The following is a 22,230-nucleotide window of genomic DNA, read 5'->3' as shown; positions in this document are numbered from 1 at the left end:
TTCCTCTACCAGCTGAAGGCATGTAATTTAAAAACAACTCTATCAGTGAGGGGCTCTAAAGAACCAAGAAGGCTTGCATGGCCAGAGGAAAGACCCCTGTGGAGGTGTGAACAGGGACTTTTGAAAATGTAGACTTTTGTGCCCCTATATATCCTGTGAGACATATATTTTCCATGAAAAGAGAGGGAGCATTTGAAGGCAGATTTTTGCTGTGGTAAGGGACAAAAATGGAGAAGACCACTGAGGTCTCTATGCCCTTAACTCTTTTCTCCCCTGAGGGCAGACTATGGGTCTTGCACCCTGCACAAACTCCTCCTAGAAACATAACTGGGAGCAACTGGAGATTAAGAAAGGACAAAAGACAAAAGACAAACATACAGAAATCTGGGATCAGGTGGGCTGGATGATCGGATGGAGACACACAACCACCCCCACCACCTCCATCGAATTTATTACATTCAGCAGCAAACCAGGAAGTAGAGGAACAGTTCTTGGGGCCGCGTGACACTGGTTATCGGGAACAGGAAGAACCTGCAATCACTACTCTCTGACATAAACATCTTAGGAAAAGCAGCCATGCTGCATTTTGGCCTTGCCCGCTTCTGTGGCTTGGGGCTCTGCCCATCCCAGCCTGCAGATTATTTGACATAGCTGCGCTTATGTTTAGTTCTCATAGGCTTCTCATACTCCACTCTCTGCATCTTCCCCCTTTTTATTTTTTAAATGCTCCCAATGAAGCCCGTCCCCCAATCCGAAGAGCTGTCTTTGCACCATGCACCATCCGACTGAAAGAACAAGAAAGCAGGTGAACAATCCTGTCAAATACCAGAAGGAGTGCTTTAGCCAGTTAAACAGATTGAAACCCTTGAATTCATATTAACGTAGCATTTTGTACAGCCTTAGTTAAATGGAATATTTTCACGAAACCTCTATTTCATGCCAGGGTTGTTAGGGTCCAGCCTCTCAAGCACAGAGGAAAACCTCCTTGACTACAAGCTGCCTGCAAGGCAGCCTGTAGGGGACTCTTAGCAACAGTAGGAAGTCTCTTGGTCCATGGAGGTGACCCCAAATGCATGGTTCCCAGTACTTGATGGGCTGGAGCATCCTCATGACCATCCCCATCTGACACTGAATCTAAATCAGAATCATGTTTGGACTGATTTTTAGTTTTATGTGAAAACTTATCCTCATTAGGTGGAGCTGACAGCTCAGTGGCTCCACCACCTGCAGCATCCTGTTTCTTCAAGGGATACTGCCCGTCACACTCCTGTATGATTGGTTGCAAGAGGTGAGTCCCACATCCCCGCTCAACTACCAAGGAGGAAAATCTTTTTTATGTGAGGGAGTAGACTCCTAACAATCTCTAAGCATAGACCACAACCCAAAAGTAACATCAATTCAGGTTTCTAAATTTACGGGCAAGTATACTGTTACCTTACTTCTTTTCTGTTACCTTACTTCCTTTCTATCATCTTCTTTTCTATTACATGCATGCTTCCCAAAGAGTGTCCTCTTGTCTCAGGCTTTGAGTTCCTGTACAAAATCTAAAAACTTCATTGGCATAATTCTTAAAGTCTCAGTCCTTAGACTTGCATTGTCCCATGTTTTCACACCTGACTGTATTTAATTCACTCTCCCACTCACCTTACTTATTTTCTATTATGTGCATGCTTCTCACAGAGTGTCTCCTCATTTCAGGCTTCAAGTTCCCCCGTGGTTAGGTCACTGTTTGGGTGCCACCTCTTGCGGCCTGTGTGAGCTCATCCTAGAAACCTAACTTTGAGCGATGGGAGATTAAGAAAGGACAAAAGACAGAAGACAAGCATGCAGAAAGTTGGGGTCAGGTGGCCTGGGTACTCTGTGAAGACACAGAACAGCCTCGTCCACCTCCAGCAAGTTTAGTATATACAGCAGCAAACCGGGAAATAGAGGAACAGTTATCAGGGGTCATGACATTGTAGTTATTGGGAACAGGAGGAACCTGTGATTGCTACTCTCTAGATGTAAACATCTTAGGAAAAGAAGCTGTGCTTCATTTGCCCTTACCCTGTTCTGCAGCAGGGGGCTGTGCCCAGTCCCAACCTTCAGATTTTTGGGCATAGCTGTGCTCGCTCCCTTCTGTGACTGGGGCTGTGCCAACTCAGCTTGCAGATTATTTGACATAGCTGCATCTGTGTCAAGTTCTCATAGGCTTCTCATAATCCACTCCCCACATACAGGAACCTGCTTAACCAGATCAACCACAAATGCCTAACAAAAACAGTTAAGCCCAGGTTAGAAAGTAGCTCTTTTTGGTGTACTCAACTGAAATGGGTACTGCAGAAAAGACATGGGAGTTCCTGAAGATATGGTCTAAGGATTAGGTTTTGAATGGAGGATGTAGGGATTCTCCCAGACTCAGCTGAAGAAGGAAGCCCACTCCTGTCTAGGACAAAGGGGGAGGCCACAAATCCTGATCTACTTGGGAAAGAGGAAGGAGAAACTAAGGATTGGGGGAGAGAGAGTTTCCAGGCTCAATGCATGAGGGATTATTAATCATCACTGCTGTCCAGGTCAATCCCACCAGAGGCAGTACTGGAGCACTGGAAGTGGAGGGTGACCTCCACTCTCAGGCCACAGGAACTGTGAAGAAAGTATAGAGCTCTGATTGTCTCTTTGCCAACCACAGACATGGCCGGAGAGGTCCAAGACTTAGCCACCTTTGGAGACTCAGAGCAGGTCAGGAAGTTGATCTCCAGCCTTTGGGTGACACTGGGGAGTGCCCCAGCAACAGCACCTTTATAGTTTGAAGAGAAACTTTCCTTTCTACTGGTTGTTTTCAGACCTCCTCCTTAGCAGGTAAGATCTGAAAGTGAGAGGGTTTAGGGAGGGAGGGAGCTGAGAGTTGACAGGAAAAAAGCCATGGTGCACTGGAGTTTAGCTCTGCCCACATAGCAGTGGCAGTCTGGTGTAAGCCCCCAGCCAGCCACTGATTTCTTGGGTTGCCTTCCTTAACAGCTATAGAGGGCTCAGGGCTTTTTCCCCAGGCTCCTGAGGGAGAAACCTTTTTTAGCAAGAGAGAAAGAAAGAAAGTCAGCCTGAGAGATCCACCATAGCTGAGCCTTGGTGGTGGGACTCTCCTGGAGGACAGACTCCGTCAGAGTCACTTCCTAGGCAGTCCCCTCCAGTTTGGTGCAGCCTGTACTGATCTCAGATGAAGTGTCCCTTTGCAGGTAGCCAGATGTAACACAGATGACACATAGGAATTTTCAGCTGTTGAAGGCTCTTGGGTGCACTCTGAGATTGAAAGCAGAGGCAGACTCCAGCAGCAGAGGTCAGAAAGATTTTATTTGTAGAGAAGAGAAGAGAGAGGCTGCACAGGGGCCTGCAGGGGGACCCTGACACTGCTGGTCCCATGGGTCAGGTTGGAAATTGGGTTTTTATAGCCTTTTTTATTGCCAGAGGGCAGACAATAAACTTCTGGTGCAAACAGCTGTTTCCTGGGAAGGAGAGGTGTCTCCCTGGATAATTATCACCTTGTGGGACCTCCTGCAGTCAGCCCTTCAATAAGGACCCATTTTCTTTAACCTCTTGGCTGCAAGGAAGCCTAATTTTATCCGTGGAGAATAGTTAAGGTTACAGTGCTTTTAAATGTCTGTTGTATAGTGCATTTTAGAATAATAATTAGTTGTGATGGCCAGCATTAGTTAGTACTATTAAGTCCTCCTTATCTCAAGTATATATTTAGAACTCATATTTTAGTGTAAAAAGATGACATTTTATTAATAGAATAAATTTCCCCTTTTAATTTTGCCTTTAGAGTAAAAGAATTTTAAATAAGTTTCCATATTTTTTTGTTACAGATAAACTTTATGGGTAACCAGTATCAAATCCTTAATTGAATCTGTTCTTAATTTTAGAAAACATACTTAAGAGAATTTAAATGCATTTAACATTTAAAGACAGTGACAATCCACATCACAGCTACGCAGGTGCAGGTGTGCAGCAGCAACAAAACCAAAGCCTCTGGGACTCTTACAATCTATGAAGACAGGGCCATTCCCCAAATAGACAGTGGTTTTTTTTTACTGACCAAGTGTTGGTCACTTTGTATTAAAAATGTAAGTTTAGCCCTGTAAACTTTTGTATAGCATTTAATTGAAGCTTAATAAATTTTATAAACAATTATCCTGATAAAGCATAAAATCTCTCCTATAAGCCAGTTTTTTGAGAGTATTACTAAGCATGGAATAGCCTTAAAATAGAATTAGATGCTAGCTTTAAGTTGGTTTACTAAATTTCAATTTTAGGAAGTTACTTATAGCCATATTAGTTATATTTTGTTACCTTTTGAACATTTAAGTTTTGTCCTGTTTTAAAAGTAACTTAACCTTTTTTTTTTTTAACTCTATTAATCTCCTTTTAAAAGCAGATAGCCAGAGCCCAGAGGCTATCACAGGGAGTTTTAAAATTAGCCATTACCCTAAAGCCAGCAGTAATCTACATTAGCAAAACAAAAGACCCCAACCAAGGACCTAGGCTGAGCAGGCTAGGACTCTCAAACAGAAATTTTCCTTCAATTAGAGCAGAAACTGGATTGTGGGTTGTGCAGCTTGCTCCTGCTGCTTTTGTTGCAAGGTGTGGCTGGGGAGGGCACACATGGTCCCACTGGGCTGCTGGCCATCGCCCGTCTTGTCCCCAGTGCCTTCCCACTGATGGAAGCAGAGCACAGGGCTTCTGCACACCGTCTTGTAGCCAGCTCAGGCCCTGGGAGCCTTCCTTGCACACATAGCATGCATGCCACCACCGCTGCTCCCTCCCCAGCCACTTGGCAGACACCTTGTGTCATGGAATGCTTCCTATCAAGGGTGGTGTCAACTGAATGATAAGCTACTAAAAACAGACACACCTTAAATGCAAGGACACAATGGCGAAGGGCAAACAGACGTTAAAATAAGGCAAGTGGCGGTTAATGCCAGACCGGTGTAGCTGTGCTCCTGTCACACGGAGGCAGGAAGTGTAGCCATGGGAAAGAGCAGTGTGGCAATGGTAGATCTGCCAGGAAAGGAGGTGGGAACCCACGTGACTCAGAGGCACAGCCACAAAATATACAAAACCTTTGCACCTCACAGCGGGTCACAGGTTTCCTCAGGCTTCCATCATGCCCTATTTCATCCAGCTTCTTCACTTGGAGCACCCTTGGGCTCCAAGTCCCCATCTTTTGAATGCACCCGGCCAGCTTTTCCCTGGACAGGACACACTGCAAGGGTGGCAGTGTCCAGAACACTTCCATGTTCAGCCATGTTCTCTGCTGGGACCAACCCTATAGTGGGTGAAATGTCACTGCTCTCTTTCTGCAAAAACCTCAGCACCCCATCCACAGCCTGTGCAGCTGTGTTACATGGGAAAATGGAATGATAAATTCAGGTGGAACTAAGGTTGCTATTGTTGGAATTGATAACCCTCCAGTGCCGAAAATAGACACACAAGAGACAGAAAATCTTGACAAGGCAATTTTCTTGTTCAAGAGGGTGCAAGCAGGTGCTCCCCCTGCTAAGCCAATACGCAAGCACAAAATGGCCAACCGTGGCTCCTCCTTATATCCCTGACTCAGTTGTACCTGCCCCTCACCTGGGATTTGTCCAGGTCAAAGGTTCACAGTCTTTCCTGATCGGCTAAAAGGCTTGGGGGATGGGTTAGGGCATGCAGTTTGGCAGACAATGGAGTTGTATGGGAATCTGGAAGAAGAAGCAAGGACCCTTTAAACATGCAAGTCACCTAAGATGGCGACCTGAGGAATTTTTAAGCAATCTAAGCGGGTCACAAATACTTTGACAGAAAAGATCGTTTTTCTTACACTATTGATTTGAACTCAGTGGGGAGGTGCAGGTGGGCCCCAATGCCATCACCTGGATGGTCAGACAGGAAAACCAGAGCAGAGGATGGTCTCTTGAGAAAGACTCACTGTGGCTCCTGCTGGCTCTGAAAGGGGGCTCTCAGGACCTGAAAGAGGGAAAAGATTGATTCTCCCCTTGTATCCAGAAAGGAGTACAGCCATCCAACATCTTGGTTTTGTCTTACTAAGACTCATTTCACCTCCAGACTGTACATGAAAAAATGCATTGTCTTCAGACCATGGAGCTGTGGTGACTCGCACAGCACAGCAGGCGATGAACATTCAGGACCTCACTTGTCATAAGCCCCCTGTGACAGAAGACCCAGGCTCAGACTACTCCCTTCACAAACAGCTGTTTCTGGGTCTGTAGAACCTTGTTCTTAGGGTGTCCATGGGGTTACAGCCTGGCAACCCTTTAATGTTCCACCAGCTTAAATCTGCCAAACATTTAACTGGTGTCACAGTAATACTTTTTCCAGAGTTCTACACACAAATGGTTTCCTCCTCCCCAGTAAGGGGTCCTCACGTGACCTGGCCTATTGCACATGCAGATGGCTAAGAGGACAACTCAAGAGTCATTAGCACACAACAGGCTCGGTCGTAGCTGCACCTGTGCTGCTTCAACAGAGTATGAAGAGTATCTCCACCAACATTTGCCTCACAGGGGCCCATGTCACTCAAGACCAACACACCCGGCACAAGGCAGAGGAAGGGTGGTCACGGGATCTGAGCTGTCTGGCAGTGAACTTAAGGAGTCTGTAGAGAATGACACAAAGATCAGAGGCTTTGGCCTGAGACAGGTCTGCTGCGATGCCCGAAGAACCTTGGAGGGTTCATTATCCTCACAATGGCTCCTGCTTCTTTGGTCATTTTTTTTTTTTTTTTTGAGCATCAGGAGTAAAGGAGTACAATGAAGCTAGTCTCATGCCTCGCTTCTGCTGTAACAGGTCAGAGAAACAGACCCAGAGTGACCACACAGGGCCCATACATTTCCTTCCCCACCATGCTGACTTTCTGGAGCCATTGCTGAGATGCAGACTCCTCCACAGCTTTCCCGAGAGCTTGGAGTGAGGACCAGGGGCAAAATCTCCTGCCCCTTCTTGTGGCAGCTGAAAAGGAAGAGCAAAAGTCCCCTCATCCACATCAAAGAAAAACATCCCTCCCTACTGGACTAGGGCTTAAGCCTTCCCATCAGAAGGATGGACGTGGTTTAATTCTTTTCCCTCGCTGGGCTCCTGTTCATATGGAAAGATATCTGCTCAGGACACGTGTGGGAGCCTTCCTTTCATCTTTTCTGTGTAAAAGAAGTATTTGACCCTAAGACTTGTTTTAATTTGACGAAAGCTAAGTTTTTGTCAGTCTTGCTATGTTTGGCGAGCCATCCGCAATTTGTCACAGTCAAACAGCTAAAGAGAAGGCTGATTTTTGGTGTCCTTGACTGTGCTCTAGACTAGTAGAAGAGGATTTGTGGCAATAGGGAGGTACAAGAGTGGAAAGAATAAATAATACTGCAAGAGGGAGAGCGCGGAATTCCTGGTCTCGTATTTGGAAGAACCCCGCACACACATGCACACACGTGCACACACGTGCACCGAGGCCTGCCCACGCTCTGCCAGCAGCTGGGCGCTCTGGTTCTATTCCATGTCCTCAGCTCCGGACTTTAGCACACGGTAAAAAGATGGTACACTCTTTTTAAAAAGTCACTTTTCCCTCCAACCACGCTAAAGAAATAAACTCTTTCTTGAACTCCCATTTTTATTAGCTCAGAGAAACGTGAACACCAGTTTATAGAAAGTCAATTCCACCAAGAAGCAAGGAGCTATAATGAAGGTGTGTCTGTGAGTGCAGCTGCCCAGCCTCTAGGTTCAGCAAAGCGTCTTGGCCAGGATCACACCTGCAGGGCTCCTCGCCACAGGTGAAAGAGAGCTAAGAGCATGCACTACCATCATTGCGCTAAACGAATACATTCTTTCTTCCCTGCAGTCTAGGACGAGGGGAATATTAGATTGCAAGCTATTTTGTGAGCACAGTTCAGCATGCCAAATACTGCAGAGGGAGGCTCAGTCGGTTCTGCCCCTCGAGCACTCTCTCATTCGACACGCTGCCCGTTTATTGGGAGAAACCTTTTGGGTTGACAGTGGATGAAAAGAGTTGGTGCTAATTCACGACCTGGTTCTCACCATCTTTTTTCCTTGGCCTCAATTCCAGTGAGGTATTATTCCAGACAGTCTGAAAGAATGCAGTCTCTCTTGGCTTTGATGAAAAGCGACATTGTCAGAGGTCAACGGCAGGAAGTGTGAACTTAGACACACCGGCCTGAGGTGGGTGGTGTCCCAAAGTTCAGCACCCACGTCTCTCTCCACTTGCAGTAGGAGGTCAGTCAGTCAGCTTCTCGGTCGGTCTGCTGTTTAGAGGCTGGAAGGTGGGAGGTGCCGGGAGAGCCTGCTTGAAGAAGATTGTGTCATACATCATTACTTCTTTTGATGCTGCACACAATTACTTCCCAAACAAGCAGATTTTAGAGCAATTTCTAGAGAGCATGTTACTAACGCCAAAGTTTCTGTGCAACTGTGGCTAGAGGTCAGGCCAGGGAGGCCAGGGAGGGAGACCATCCTTCCTCAGAGCAGTGAGATGAGACTCAGAGGGAGTCCGGGTCGCCCACTCCAGATTCCCCAGTTCCCACGGTAGCCCCGTGTGACCCGACTCTATCATCACCCTAATACCCCCAGGCTTCCCCAGTGCATGCATCCTCCATCAGGAAGAAGACAGGGACGCTTTCTCAGGATTAGAGCTTGCTTATCTAGGGCAAGGCTCAAACCTAGACATGCGTCAGAAGTGAACCTCTTTTCTTCACACTGCTTAATGTCTGTTATCAATAAATTGTAAGCAAGGAAAAGAAGTAAGTGTTCATTAATCATTAATTAATCAGTAATTGATCCATTAATTATTAATTAACATCATTTTATCTCCTCTGCACCAAGTCATCGGAGTATCTCACTGCATTGCTAATGTTCGTGGGTTAAAATTATAAAAATCCACTCCCAGGCTTATGTTTTATCAGCATCAAATAGGCTGGAATTCAGATGGGAAGCACGACAACCCCAATCCTCTTCCCTTGTGCCCTGTGCCCTGGGTCCCCGCACCTGCCTGACCACTCATCCCCAGACCTCTGCCCAGGGCTGGGCATGGGCCTCCATCATCTCCTGCTTCTTCCTATGCAGTGTAGTGTGTGTGAAGGAGACAGAGCCTTGCTGTTTTCTATTTCCAGAAATCAGCCTTTCATCCTTTTCATGCCTTTCCATTCTGAACTTACCCTGGATTTCACACCAGGAAGAGCCTGGTTGCTGGGCTTTTGAGATCTTAAATTTCTCTACTAGAAGGTGTGGGCCCTGCCCTAATATCTGGTCCAGCTGTTGCCTCAGCTTCCACACACATGGTCCTGAAGCTCACTGGGATGCTGGCTGTGGATGACTTAGGTCACCCCAATGCCCAAGCTCCCTTGGCCAAAAGCAGGTAGTCATCCCAGAGTTTGCTCTCACCAGCACTTTCCTTTCTGGTCACTGGTCATGTAGGTGTACAGAGGCCTGGCTGCCTTGAAGTACACCTCTAGAGACATCTCTGTGGGGTCAGCTACTAACTTGTTTGGGAAAAAGCATGGTGACAGACTGAAGGGTCCTCAGAGTGAGGTGCACCAGGCAACTGTGGCCCTCTGGGACCTCAGATAAGAGGGGTGTCCCTGGTGATCCCCAAAACACCTTTGGGGTCGTCCTTACACCACGGGGATAGGGTGTCCTGACTCTGTTCGGAAGAGTGACTGCTTGTCCACATCTGAGGTGTACAGCACCTGGCCTCCCAGGGGTGGAGTGTTTGTGCCACCCCTCAGCAAAGGTGCCTGGCCACATCTGTGTTCTTCCCCAATGCACAAAAGACTTTGCCCTTTTTCCAGCATAGGTAACCTGAGAAACTTCCCACGTTTTCATTTTACTTCTCTTCTGGTTAAAATTCCACCTTCGAGTAATTTCTCTCTTCTCACACTCTCCTGTAAGCAATCAGGAAAGTCAGGCTGCTCCTTCACTTTGCCCAGAGATTTGCTCAAAAAAATCACAGCTCACAAATTCTGTATTTCATAAAACATGGGGACCTGAGCACAAAGAGCCACTCTCCTTGCTGCTTCATAACAGGACTGCCTGTCTATCCTCGTTCCTATCTCAGACCTCAACAGGTTGGCTTTACAGCGATGTTTTTACCCACACTGTCCACAAGCTCCCAGGTTCTCTCTCTCTCTCTCTCTCTCTCTCTCTCTCTCTCTCTCTGCAGTTTCCCTCTCTTCCTGGGCCTTTGCCACAATCACCCTTTTAGGTCTTTTCATGATCCTGTAGCTGCTCTGCTAAGGAAGGAAGCTGACGGACACAAAACGACACACCAACATTGCTGTCCGCCCCTGGCTCAGCAAGTGATCAGAATATGTGTGTGGCTATTTCTAGCCCGACAGCATGGAGCCGAACACACTGATAGCTGCTGTCATCACCATGTGTGCAACCTGTGGGATGCAGAAACCATTCTGGGCCCCTACTTAGCAGTATCCCTTGAGAAATCCAAGATGCCAACTGGCAGCCAGCTGATGCTCCCAACCCTTCCGTTGGGAAGAGTAACCATTCATCTTATCCAGGTCAATCCCTTCTCAGGCTCCACCCAAAGAGCTGTCAGATCTCACTATCATCAGGCACATATGTCATCAGTACAGCCAGTGTTTCTGCTTGCTAAAGAGGACTGTGTGTTTACTTACTTAGCTTCTCTTTGGTGTCAGCTCAGACATGGGTGGTTTCAAAGAAGGCTAATGTCAAGCAGCACCAAAATTGCTACTGTAACCAGGACACAGGTTAGTTAGCCTGGACCCATCCGTGTGCAACTCAGATACAGGGCTTCAGAACTGAGAGCCCCAAGCTTCCCAGTGACTCACACCATCTCCACTCCAGTCATGTTAACCATTATGAGAAAGCAAAGGACTGAAAGTCATGATCATTCACTACAAGTCATCAATGAACAGGTGTTTGGTGAAGAGAAGGAATGAGCCCTCTTCCTAGAGCAGAAGACTTGACTGATGCAGAAGAGCACTGTGGGTCCAAGACAGCGATCCTGGCAATAGACAAGCACTTTCGGTGGGGGGTTTACATGTTCGATACTTCCACAACGTTCAGTGATAAATATCATTCCCCACAACGTCAACGATTTAGCAAAGCAAGTGCAGTTCCAAGACCCCATGGAAACACAACTGACCTCTTGTGTGTAATAACAACCATCACAACCCAAAACAACACGTTCACGTGAGATGACTGATAATTTTGTTCTGTTTACTAAAGGGTAATTCTAGGACATTTCCTTTTGGAAAATCTTCAAAAATGTTAGAACATGCGTGTTCACAGCATCGTGATCCACAGCTGTCAGAGATGGAAAAATATACGTACGTATCCATCCAGAATTCATGGACAGATGGGTGGTGGTGCATCTCAACGCTGGAGAGTTACTCAGACTTAGGAAGCATGCGAGCTCTCACACCTGGTCCACATGGGCAGATCTTGGAACGTTGTGCTAAGTGAAGAAGCCAGACACAAAACGACCCCTATTTTAGGTTACAATTCCGTTTGTGTGAAATGTCCAAAACAGGCAAATCCATGCAGACAGAAAAGCCGGGGACCCAGGGACTGGAAGTGACTATTCAGTGTTTACAGGGCTTCTTTTTTGGGTGATGAAACTATTCTGGAGCTAGGCAGCAATGACGGTTGAACAACACTGTGACTGCAATAAAAAGCAATGGATTTCTCACTTTGAGGCTATCAATTTTGCGTCGTAAATGTCATCTGGCTCTCAAGACAAACAGGAAAGAAAGTAGAGACCTTGAACTAAAGAGGTCACACTAGCTATAAAATGTCGCAAGAGCAGAGACAGGCTGCTGGACCACCATGCCAGGATGCTGTTTTCCAAGCACAAGAGCTACCGTGTGGGTCAGTCACAGTCCCCAAGTTCCCCCTGCCCCCTCTTCTGCAGCGAGACCAAGGTCAGGCTCATTCCTCAGTGCGTGGCTGTGAGTGAGTGTGGGAGTGTGCCAGGAGCTGTCACTGTCCTTACCTACACAGGAGGAGAAGTGACCTTCATGGCCACTTCACACCCACTGAGAATGAATGCTGGGATGGGAGCGAGGCCACCAGCTCAGACCCCATGCTGTCTGTAATCACCACACTACGTGTACAGGAAAAAAATGTAAATATGACAGATCCATATAATATGGTCTAGATACATATGAAGTACATGCCTTTGTAAATGAAATGCACTTTGTAATTAAACTGTCCACAGCAACAGCTATCCCCATAATTAATTCCAGCCTACTTTGAACAGGGAAGGGTGTCACTTGCGGGTGGTCTCCTTACTTTTTGTCATGGGAGAAGACACAGACTTCACACCCACAGCCAAACAGGCAGAAAGTTAAATGACTAATGACAAACCCGACTGCACTTGAACACACATGGTTATTGGAGTGCTTTTCTGAATGCATATAAATATGGCATTTATCGGTGTGGGTTTGGGTTGTCTGGGAACATCTTGGGTTCCCATCTTTAGACTTCTTTTCACCCCTGTATAAGGGGAGGATGTAGCTGAGACCAGAATGCACACAACACATGTAGACAGCACCTAGAGCCCACTACATTGTAACTTCAGACAGAAATGTGAGGCCATTCTCCCTCCAACAGCACTGAGGATGACAGGCTGGGCTCTGGGGTGAAGCCAAAACTTTGATAACAGTTACTGACACCTCACAGAGGTGCTTGGGCTGCCCTGGCTCTGGACTCATCCCACACTCACCTCAGTAAAACCTACAGAAGTGAGATGATGAAGGAGGGTGAGAAAAAGGAAGAAGAAAGATATTGAAGCTGCTTTCTCAAAAGCATGCGTTCATTGTAGGCTGTGGCAGGAAAGCTCCGCACTTTCTTCCTGTGCGGGGGTCTGAAGACAGTGGTACTGGAAAGCCAAGAACCGTGAAATGAACCTCTGGTTGGGGTTTCCATAGAGCTGGGGTCTCTGCCATCTCTGTTCCACCAGGGCATCTGCACCTTCTCTCCTGTCACCCCAATTCCTTGGTGAGAAGGAGACAGAGGACAGGCAATATGAGGACACCAGAGAAGACTTTAGGGTCTAAGCCCAACTTTGTAGCATGATATCTTAAACATAAACTTATTTTATGTTAGTAAAAGAATTATAAGTAAAACATTTTGACTTTAATCAAGGAATCCTAGCAATATAAAATTCCCTTGAGACTAATAAAAGGATGTTTGCATCATAAAAACAGATGAAATTTTACTCACCCTAAATTCTTAAGTGACACAAAAGACTTACTATAGTGCAGTAATAGGATTACTGAATCTCCAATTAAAGAACATTGTTACATAAATCATGATTTAAAAAAACTAGCGTGTGCTCCTCATATCGTTAGAATTTTTCTTCAGCTGGAGCATGTAATGTCATATGGAATCAATCTCCTGATTTTTTAAAAATCTTCTCTAAAATGGAACAGGAAAATCATTCATTTGCATAACACAGAGCAACGTAAGTACAGCACTACCAGTGTAAAAATACGGTCTTTTTACCAATGTAAAAAAATTAAAAGGGACACTTAGAAATGCATCAAAGAGGAACTGGTTTGTAGGTAACAAGCTTGTTTCTGGGCAGCCGCTTGGCCCCTGGCCTTGGGACCACCTCCATCTACCTGCCTCCCACTCCTGCCATGCCAAGGCCACTATGTAGAGGGATCCCAGGAGTCACTGCCAGCTTTGTCTCAACCCGGTGCCCCCAGCTCCCTTGGGATTAGTCTCTGGTGGGTGGGTTTGTGGGGAGCACAGAGTTTGCTTCTGACGCTTTGCCCCTGAGATTATTTTCTCATGTGGAACCTGCTCACTGATGGGGGTCACTCCCGCTTCAGAGGGTTTGTGAGGAAGCTGCACTCTGGCTCTATAGGAACCACGTCAATGCCTGTGCCCTGGATCCTGCTCCTGTGAGGTTCAGGCACCACGAGGGAAGGCCAGGGTTGATACACTTGACCAGAACGTACAGCCCAGTGCCTTCCCCACCCTTCTCCACCCAACTCCAGGCCCCAAGCTTGACAGATTTCTCCATCCTTGCTGACCTGCACTGAGAACATGGTGCTATGGGAGGACAGCCCGGCCCACTTCTCTTCTCATGCTTATTTTTTGGCCATGACAGTGGTGAGGTTACCTGCCCTGACCCGGCTGTAGGTGATGTCAGTCACAGGTTCAGCTGCTTCTAGGTTTCATCCAAGGCACCAGGACATGTGGCTTCAGTGCAGCTGCAGTGCCCTCTGGGACCCAGTCCCAGCTCTCTGCAGGCTGAAAGGTAGTGTCCCACTTCTCAGGGAAGATACAGATCTGCGGGTCTGCAGGGTTGCCAGACGCTCTTCCAGGACATTCCATAGCTCACAGCTAATGCAAACAACTCTCTGGGAGCAACGGCAGTGTGCCAGGCCTTCCAGAGGCTTAGCCTGCTCCAGATCTTGTCTGTCTCACCTCTGCAAGTCACTCTGACGTGGGTGAGAGGAAGAAAAAGAGCCACTAGCAGAAGGGCAGACAGACCCCAGCAGAATGGCTGTCCCCTCCTGCCATATGGGTCACAGTGCAAGCAGAACCACAGCAGGAGCCATCCAAGTCTGCAAGAGTGGATGCCCAGGAGCAGCAAGGGCACTTCTGTAATGCACTTGGGTGGGCACTGGGGTGGGGGGGCCTGGATCACTCCTGGAATAGTCCCAGGGCATAGCCATTCCTTCAGAAAGCTTTGAACTGGTCCCAAGACCCTGCTTCCCATGTCAGTAAATACTAGGTCCTCACAAATCCTCTCCTCCGGCTCCTTCCCATCACTGTCAGCCTCAGGCTATCCAGTCAAGAAGCCGCCATCTTGTTATGGTTGAAACAGTGCATGCTCTTAACTTCTAGCAACAGTCACAGAACCTTGGAGTCCCCCAGCGCCCACTGACCACAACTCCCCCAATGGGTCTACAGTAATCTCCCACATTCTTCCACAGAGCAGGAGAACTCTATAGTCCCCACAGGCCCTACCCCAGTGTCCTGATGTGTCCTCTGTCTTCTGAGACAGCCACAGCCCAGAGCAGCGAAGTCCTGCTGGATGGCAGCATCCCCAGAAAGGCCATCTACCTTCCAGTGTGCCAACAAGAAAAGAAAACCACATGGCATAGAACAAGGAAGGCCACCTCAGTTAGAAAGCACTTGGGTCATCCATCTCCATAAACTAGGCAATAAAAGCTGGGAGCCACTTCTTTGAGATTCCAGCAACACTAGTGTCGACCCTATTAAATATAGACTTCAGCATTTCCTGTTCAAGCAGTTAACCCTCCTCTTCACAGCCCTGGCATCTCCTGGTTCCAAGCTCCCAACCATGGACAGTCAGGATATAGAGCTACAGCAGGCCATGGGGAAAGTGCTGGCAGCAAACCTGGCTAGTGCTTATGGCTCACAGCAGGTGGTGGCACAGTGGTGTGGTAGGCCCTCCTCTGGGGTCTCTGAGTTTACCAGGACATCCTTCTGGAGGAAATCAGAAAAGCTCAGGTAAACAGACATAAGCATGGACAAAAGGGAAGATGTTCCATTCCACTTCTGGTGTTAGGAAAAGAGGCAATGATTTATTACTAAGGATCTCAGTCAAAGCCGCTGAAAATTCCACTAGAGCAGACTCATGAAAAGGAGGGAGATGAAGACCCTGCTATTCTCCAAACAGAGCCACAGGCAGAAGAGCCAAGAGAAGGGGGCTGTAATTTAAGGAGACTTTAAAAGTGGTAATGTAGATTTTGGTTGGATATTTTTAAGCATTTGAACAGTTTATAGTTTAATGATAATTTTAAAAATCTAACTTAAAATAATTACAATGAATCAATTAGCACAGCTGGGAGTGATAGAAAAAGATAGATTTTTTTTTTAATCTGGAACATAGAGCACATATAAGAATTGTCATCTTTTGGGGATGAGGACAGCATCAGGTGATTTTTAAGGGAGTTTCAACATTGGAGATTCTCACAGTGAACCCCAAGACTCCAGAGAACTCAGAAGTGAAGTTCCAGGGGTGCTGTAGTGACGGTCCTGAGATAAAGCCACCTACCTTGACACAGGACAAGATTCCAGACTGATGGGATTTCAGGGAGCAGTTCTGACACTCAGGTGCTTGTGACCATGTAGTCTTTCCAGGTGACCACAGTGACACAGAGCCTCAGTAAGCAGCAACTACTCGGAGACACTTGGTGTCAATTGTTCCTTAACACTCTGCAAGCCACTATGACCCTCAGTGTTGACTGCACCTTGACACTCTGCAAAGTCACCATGACACTCGGTATTTACTGTGCCTCAAAGCTCCACAAGCCAGTATGGGAAGGTGAGTGACAGAGCAGACACTCATTTGAGACTCCCTGTGAAGAACACCTGACATTCATCTGTGTCCTCTTCCGTTGGCTAAAATCTCAGTTTATAATAGTAATCCAACAAACTTGCTGTCTTGGGGATTCAGTTGTCACTAAGAGCTTCTTTTTCAGATCTACCATGTGCTGGGTTTTGTTGTTGTTGTCCAGAAAGCTGGGATGTTTTCAGAACTCAATGACGTACATAAACTCAACCCTGGGCTTCAGCTCTTCACACCCTCTTACTTAGGAAGGAGGGACATGTGGAGGATCTGAGCTGCATGGATGGGGGCTCTGCTGGGAATCCAGTGCACCCCACAATGCACCTTTACTCACAATGGGATCAGCATCTCCTCAAACTATCATTGTCACACGAAGTCTAACTTACAATGAAGTGTTCAGGTGAGTCAAGTAATGTATGGATACTAAACTGAAAGTAAAGAATGGAATGGCTGTGGAAACACAGTCACACCATCACAAAGATGAAAAATCCCTTGTCAAACCATGTTGAGTCAGAGACGTTTGAAAGTGTGCCTGGTAACAGAGGAACAAACTCTCGACGGCCTTGGAAACACCGCATTGGAGTGGGGCTGAGGAGCAGGGGATGGACCCTTTGGTACCAGCCATGCTGAGAACCCCTCAACGATCCAGAAAGGACCCTAAGCTCATGGCTTTTCAACTGAGGCAAACTGGAAGCCCCAAAGCACAGTTGTCTCGGGTGAAAAATGAGTCTTTTTTCAAAGCAAAGACTGGATACTCTTGTCCTAATTGTGCATCAGAAGAAGGAGATGTGAAAAGGTAGTCTCTTCAGGGCTGATTTGCAGGAAACTATCTCTTCTTAAAATTTTCCACAGCTGTGAGCTATGTTAGAATTGCTACACTACATAAGGGTTGGAAAAGGAGAAAAGGTCTGGAGGGTTTCCATACCTGTGTGGGAAATACAAGCTATTGAACAGAAGCCATCTCTAAACTCTTAGGCTGATCTGAAATGGAAGATGAGTAAAGTCTGCATAATAACAGCAGGTGTGAGCACGTCCATCCTGGCTATGTCTGTAGCTCACCATCTCACAAACGTGTGAAAGACCATTTACCCTGCACCAGGCAGGCCACATCGCCTAGCAAGAGAAACAGCAGCAGCCCCAAACACACCTCTATTTCCCAAAAAGATCCTAACACTTCAGTATAGAAGGTGATAGTTCTCCATGGACATAGAGAATGAGTCTTTCAGGAAAAATGGTGGGAAATGCCACAATATCCTCAATGTCTTAAGGAAAGGTTTAAACATCCCATGCATTCAGCTGGTGCAGTGTCAGGATGTTGAAATGCCTCAGGAGACAGGGGGACCACCATCACTCACGCCTGGCCCATCTGTGCAGGTTCGGGATACAGCAAAGCCAATCCCAGGAAAATGGGCAGAACCAGCCAAGTGAATCAAAGTGTTGTAAATAAACCCAGATTGCAACACTGTAGCCCTCTGGCCATTACATGGAAATAGAGACAGTTGGTGGAAACCACTGGATGGCCTGCATCCATTCAAACAGTCATCACATAGGCTGCCTCCTCCTCCACACAGGTGGGCCAGGTGCAGGAGTGCTCTGGATGGGACAAACTGGGCCTCACTCCTGAGACAGATTAAAGGATGATCACCAAACAATAACCCAATGGCAACTAATAGCAGCTGCAGTAAACATGAGGAAGAAATGCACACGTCTCTGGACCTTGAGGAAAGAGGCCTGGGAAGCCTCCAGGACTGTCATTAACACACAAGCGACAAGTGCTTACCAGAGGACAAGAAAAGAATGTGCAGCCATCAGTCTGTGTGTGAATTTGGGGTGTCAAGGACACATGCCTCCAGGAAGCATTAGCTATGAAAGTGCATAGGCAGGGGACAAGGCCATTAAAGCCTAGCAGAGGACAGCAGGTCAATGTAAGACAGGCTCAAAGAAACAGGCAGAGGCAGGCCATGCAAGGATTTGGGCCAGGTTAATGATCTGAAATTTATGGTAAACGCAGGGGAAAGACTGGAGGGCTTCAACAAGAGGGTAGAAGAAGCAGCGGGTGGCTGCATTTCAGGAATTCTGGCTGCTTTGCACTCGTTAACAGATTCTGAAGATCACACACACAGAGTAGATCGTAGCTGAATTCATGTACTGATATGCGCATCATAACTGGTTACCACCTTCCCAGTTTCATAACTTTCCGCTGCTGGAGTTCCAAGAGTCAGCTAAGCTCTGCCTGTGCACAGAGAACTGGTTCCCACCACCAGTGCTTTTCTAGGACAGAGACTGGAGTCCCACGTGGTGCTGGAGGCAGAGTGGGTGGGACAACCCAGGTATCTCTCTTCCTGAGGCTCAGGACCATGGAGCACTAGCCTGCTGAGTGGGGGTCCTGAGGAGCCAAGGATCCCAAGGCTGTCTGAGCAAGAAGCAGGAGTGAGAACTCATCTCCCCAAGATGTTATCCCAAAACTTCTCCTCGAAACCTAGCAATTATCAAGCAATTGTGAGCGTTGAGTGGTGACATCAAGCTTGAAATTTTCACCAACAGGGAAAGGCATTCAGCCCCTAACCCATGCCAAAGGGAACCAGGTGTGAGGAAAGTGCCAGAGGCAGGACTCCCTGGGCTAAGGGGACCAGGTCCCTGGCATCTAAACTCACCACTGCAAGTCCCTGGTGGGTAGACCACACTGTCATGTGCCCTGAGTCTCCAAGGAGCTGTCCCCAGGGGTCACCAACTGGCTATACCGTCAGCTTCCAGTCACGTCTGCTTCCTCTTCCCCCACGCACTGCACAGCCACGGGCTTGGAGGTGAGCAAAAGCTCGCAGCTCTGCAGGCCTGGGCACAGTGCTTGCTGCCGCAGCGGGACTGGCAGCTGCGTTTTGCTGAGCTAGCACTGAGCTGCATGCACAAGTGGAGAATCGCCTCTGTGGCAGTCAGAGCCAAGCCTGCCTCTCGCGCCAGCCCTCGTGAACCGGCCTCTCCGTTCACTGGCACATTCCCTGGGAGCCCTGGAGTGTGGGTGTGTGAGAAACAGCCTTCTCAGAGTCACACCCTTCGAAACCATGGCAGACTCCATCAACCTCCCATTGTCAGTGCCCCGATGAGGAAGAGCCTCTTCCCAGGAGATGCGTGATTCCCCCACAACCGACCTTCGCAGCTTTCTAGTGGGTCCCACAAGGTAGCAGAGCCCTGAGGGAGCCACGTCCATCCACAAGGGAAGGAAGCAATCTGAGCTTAGAAGGGATGTCCCAGATAAGCAGTGAGCCGTCCTGGAAGGGCCATGTTTCACGAGGGACCCGCTTAAGGGCACCACCTGGGAGGTCCTGGTGACCGCAAGGCTGAATTTATAAACTGTTCCAGTTAAACCTATGAAGAAGTTTGGGGGACACAATGCACTTAGTTCTTCAACTTGTGAAACTTCACCGCCAATCCTAACATTCGGTGATCAGTGTATCAATGTGCTTACCATTTTATAAAATCTCCAGCCTTACAGCTTCCTTAAACAGCATAAATGTAAAAACTCACTTGCAAACATACCCACTGTTCACATAGACACTCTTCACATTAAAATATTTAGTCTGCCTCAAGATTTCTCTATTCCCGGAACAATCGTCACGTATACTATTATTTTATATGGCTTTGAAGAACAAGTCCATATCACTGTCATCTTTGTAGAACAGTATAAAATTCTGAACTCAGCTCCAAAATGACAGGTTACATAATATTTAGTAATGTTAAGATCACTGATACCAGGCTCAAACTTAGACAATCTGTTGGTGGAATAAAAGCATGAAAAAATCTTCTTCTCATAATTCAATTCATCCTGCCAATGATGAAATGACATCCACTTAGTGACAATATCCAATGCAGCCTGGGGAGCATCTGAGATTCATGGAGTGAGACCACCAATCACTAGAAAAGAAGGGCTACAACCCAGATGTGTCCCAGAGCTCAGCAATAAATATCTGTAGTATTCTTTCCATCAAATAAATTGTCCTCAAAGAGAGGTAAGCACACTGTTCCTTATAATTTTCCACTGACTTCCTCATAGACACGTGGTGATTTTTAAGACTTGGCGTTTGACAAAGCAAACACTTCAAATGCTTCATTTGTGCTTAAGTCAGAAACACAGTCTTGTTCTCTGTGCCATACCAGCCAAACCCTGCAAGAAACTACATCCATGGGCCACCTAGTGACAGAGGTAAGAAATGTCTGAGAAACATCTCATCAGGTGATTTGGGGTGAGCATCACAGAGAGAACTTTGTGGTGCAGGACCACCACTGGAAGTGACCCCCTGAAGCATCTAAGAGACACAGCAAACACCAGGTGGACAAGGCTGCTGTGTGTGACACTGTGTAGTGTTTCCAGCAGGCTTCCTTTAGTAAGTGGAGCCTCCTCTAAATGATGATAAATACATAGTCCCTCCTGGTCATCACTCAAGATTGCAACTGCAGAATCATCCTGCCTAGAGAAAAAAGACAGGCTTGAGCAAGGGGAACCAAGGGGGCCCTGGTTCTGACCCACTTCTCACCCTGGTTTACAGTTCTGACGTCTCGGGTGTAGCATCAGCCAGTAGGTGTACTTGCCCTAGGGCCCACACACCACACGAGGGACAAGGTTCACATCCAGCTGCCCCGCTCCACTTAAGGGGACTTAGGAAAGGCCAGCTCCTACTCTCAGAACTCCATGGGAGAAGTAAGGGTCCAATCAAGGCTGCAGGTGGGTGCTGGACACCTTGAACACAGTGTGCAGAAGTGCAATTTAATGGCAGTGTTTCTTTAGAAACTTATTTTTTCTCTCGAATTCACCAATTATTCCCGGAGATAATCAAAGAAAGACAAATTTGTTTGCAAAGGGAGTTTAGCTTTACTGGATTTACGTGAGTGCTCACCAAAGTGCAGCCAAGGATGCAGAAACTTCTCCAGGATGTAGATAGAGAGCCAAACTGAGGCTGACTTTGGGTGTCACCATCACCAGCAGTACCTGGGCTGCTGGGGAGTGACAAGTTTACCTTATTCTCTCTACTACTAGGGACCCTAGAATCCAAGAATTTTATGTGTATTTTCAAATATCACTTCCCAGTCCAAGCCAATGTTTGCAGTTTGTACCCTATTGTAAGGAGAACAGATTATTGTTGAAATCATATAAATACCCATATTTCCACAAAATAAAATCAAGAGTATTTTTTTAATGTTGGGGTAACCAAGCATGTAGAAAAAAGCAAAAGTCTCCACCTTTGCTGGCAAAAGTATATTTTATCAAGCTACTGTAAACTATAGACAGCTTAATAGAGAAGTTTTCTGAAATCTAGAAAGCAAAAAACATTTCAGTAACAACCAGCAATGTTTTAAGTGAAAGTCATAAAAATCCACAAACTTGATGTGCTTGTTCAGTCTCAGGTAATAAAGTTTGTTTGGTCTTCGTTAGTGATTCATGAGCCCCCCCATGAACGCCATTCTAGCTTTCTCTAGAATTCTGGAAATTTTACAGCATGACAGAGACATCATTTGGGGACTTTCAGGGGCCTACGTGGAAGATATCAAAGTTACAAAGACTTAATTTGGGACATTGATCCAAGAAAGCCCTCCAAAGATGGTAAAAGGTTTAAATCACTAGATCCAAATAGGATTACAGGTCATTGTGAAATAACAGACAATCGTTCAACTGGAGTGATAAGTAAAAAATTCAAAAACAAATAGGTGTAAAATCAAAACTAATTTTTCAAGGCTTAGTTTTTCTAAGTAATGGAAAAAACTTTAAAAAGAGCACAGCATAAGAAACCATCTTCACAAAGCACAAAGCAGTCTTTGTTTCCTGGGACAGGTGCCACATAGCGCCCTGGAAGTCAGGCCTCGTGTAAGGCAATTGAACTTAAGGACAAGCAGCATGT

General features: G+C 46.8%; 1 long non-coding RNA gene across 4 annotated transcripts; it reads right to left on the bottom strand.

Moving 5' to 3' along the window:
* Positions 1–5,459: 5,459 nt before the first annotated feature.
* On the bottom strand, positions 5,460–19,249 carry LOC141422494 (uncharacterized). 4 transcript variants are annotated; one of them, XR_012447081.1, is made up of 5 exons: positions 12,734–19,249; positions 12,002–12,112; positions 11,341–11,464; positions 8,056–8,317; positions 5,460–5,982 (listed from the first exon to the last, which is right to left on the bottom strand). It is a non-coding gene; the product is annotated as an uncharacterized lncRNA (long non-coding RNA). The 4 variants fall into 4 exon arrangements; XR_012447079.1 differs by lacking the exon at positions 5,460–5,982 and having other exon boundaries at positions 7,630–8,317; positions 12,734–13,004; positions 14,141–19,249; XR_012447080.1 differs by lacking the exon at positions 5,460–5,982 and having other exon boundaries at positions 7,630–8,317; positions 12,734–14,462; positions 18,997–19,249.
* Positions 19,250–22,230: the final 2,981 nt, after the last annotated feature.

Source organism: Castor canadensis, chromosome 1 (assembly GCF_047511655.1).
Source record: "Castor canadensis chromosome 1, mCasCan1.hap1v2, whole genome shotgun sequence".
In the NCBI taxonomy this organism is placed as follows: domain Eukaryota; kingdom Metazoa; phylum Chordata; class Mammalia; order Rodentia; family Castoridae; genus Castor; species Castor canadensis.
Note: the sequence above shows the minus strand (reverse complement) of the source record. Positions and strands in the feature narration are given on the sequence as shown.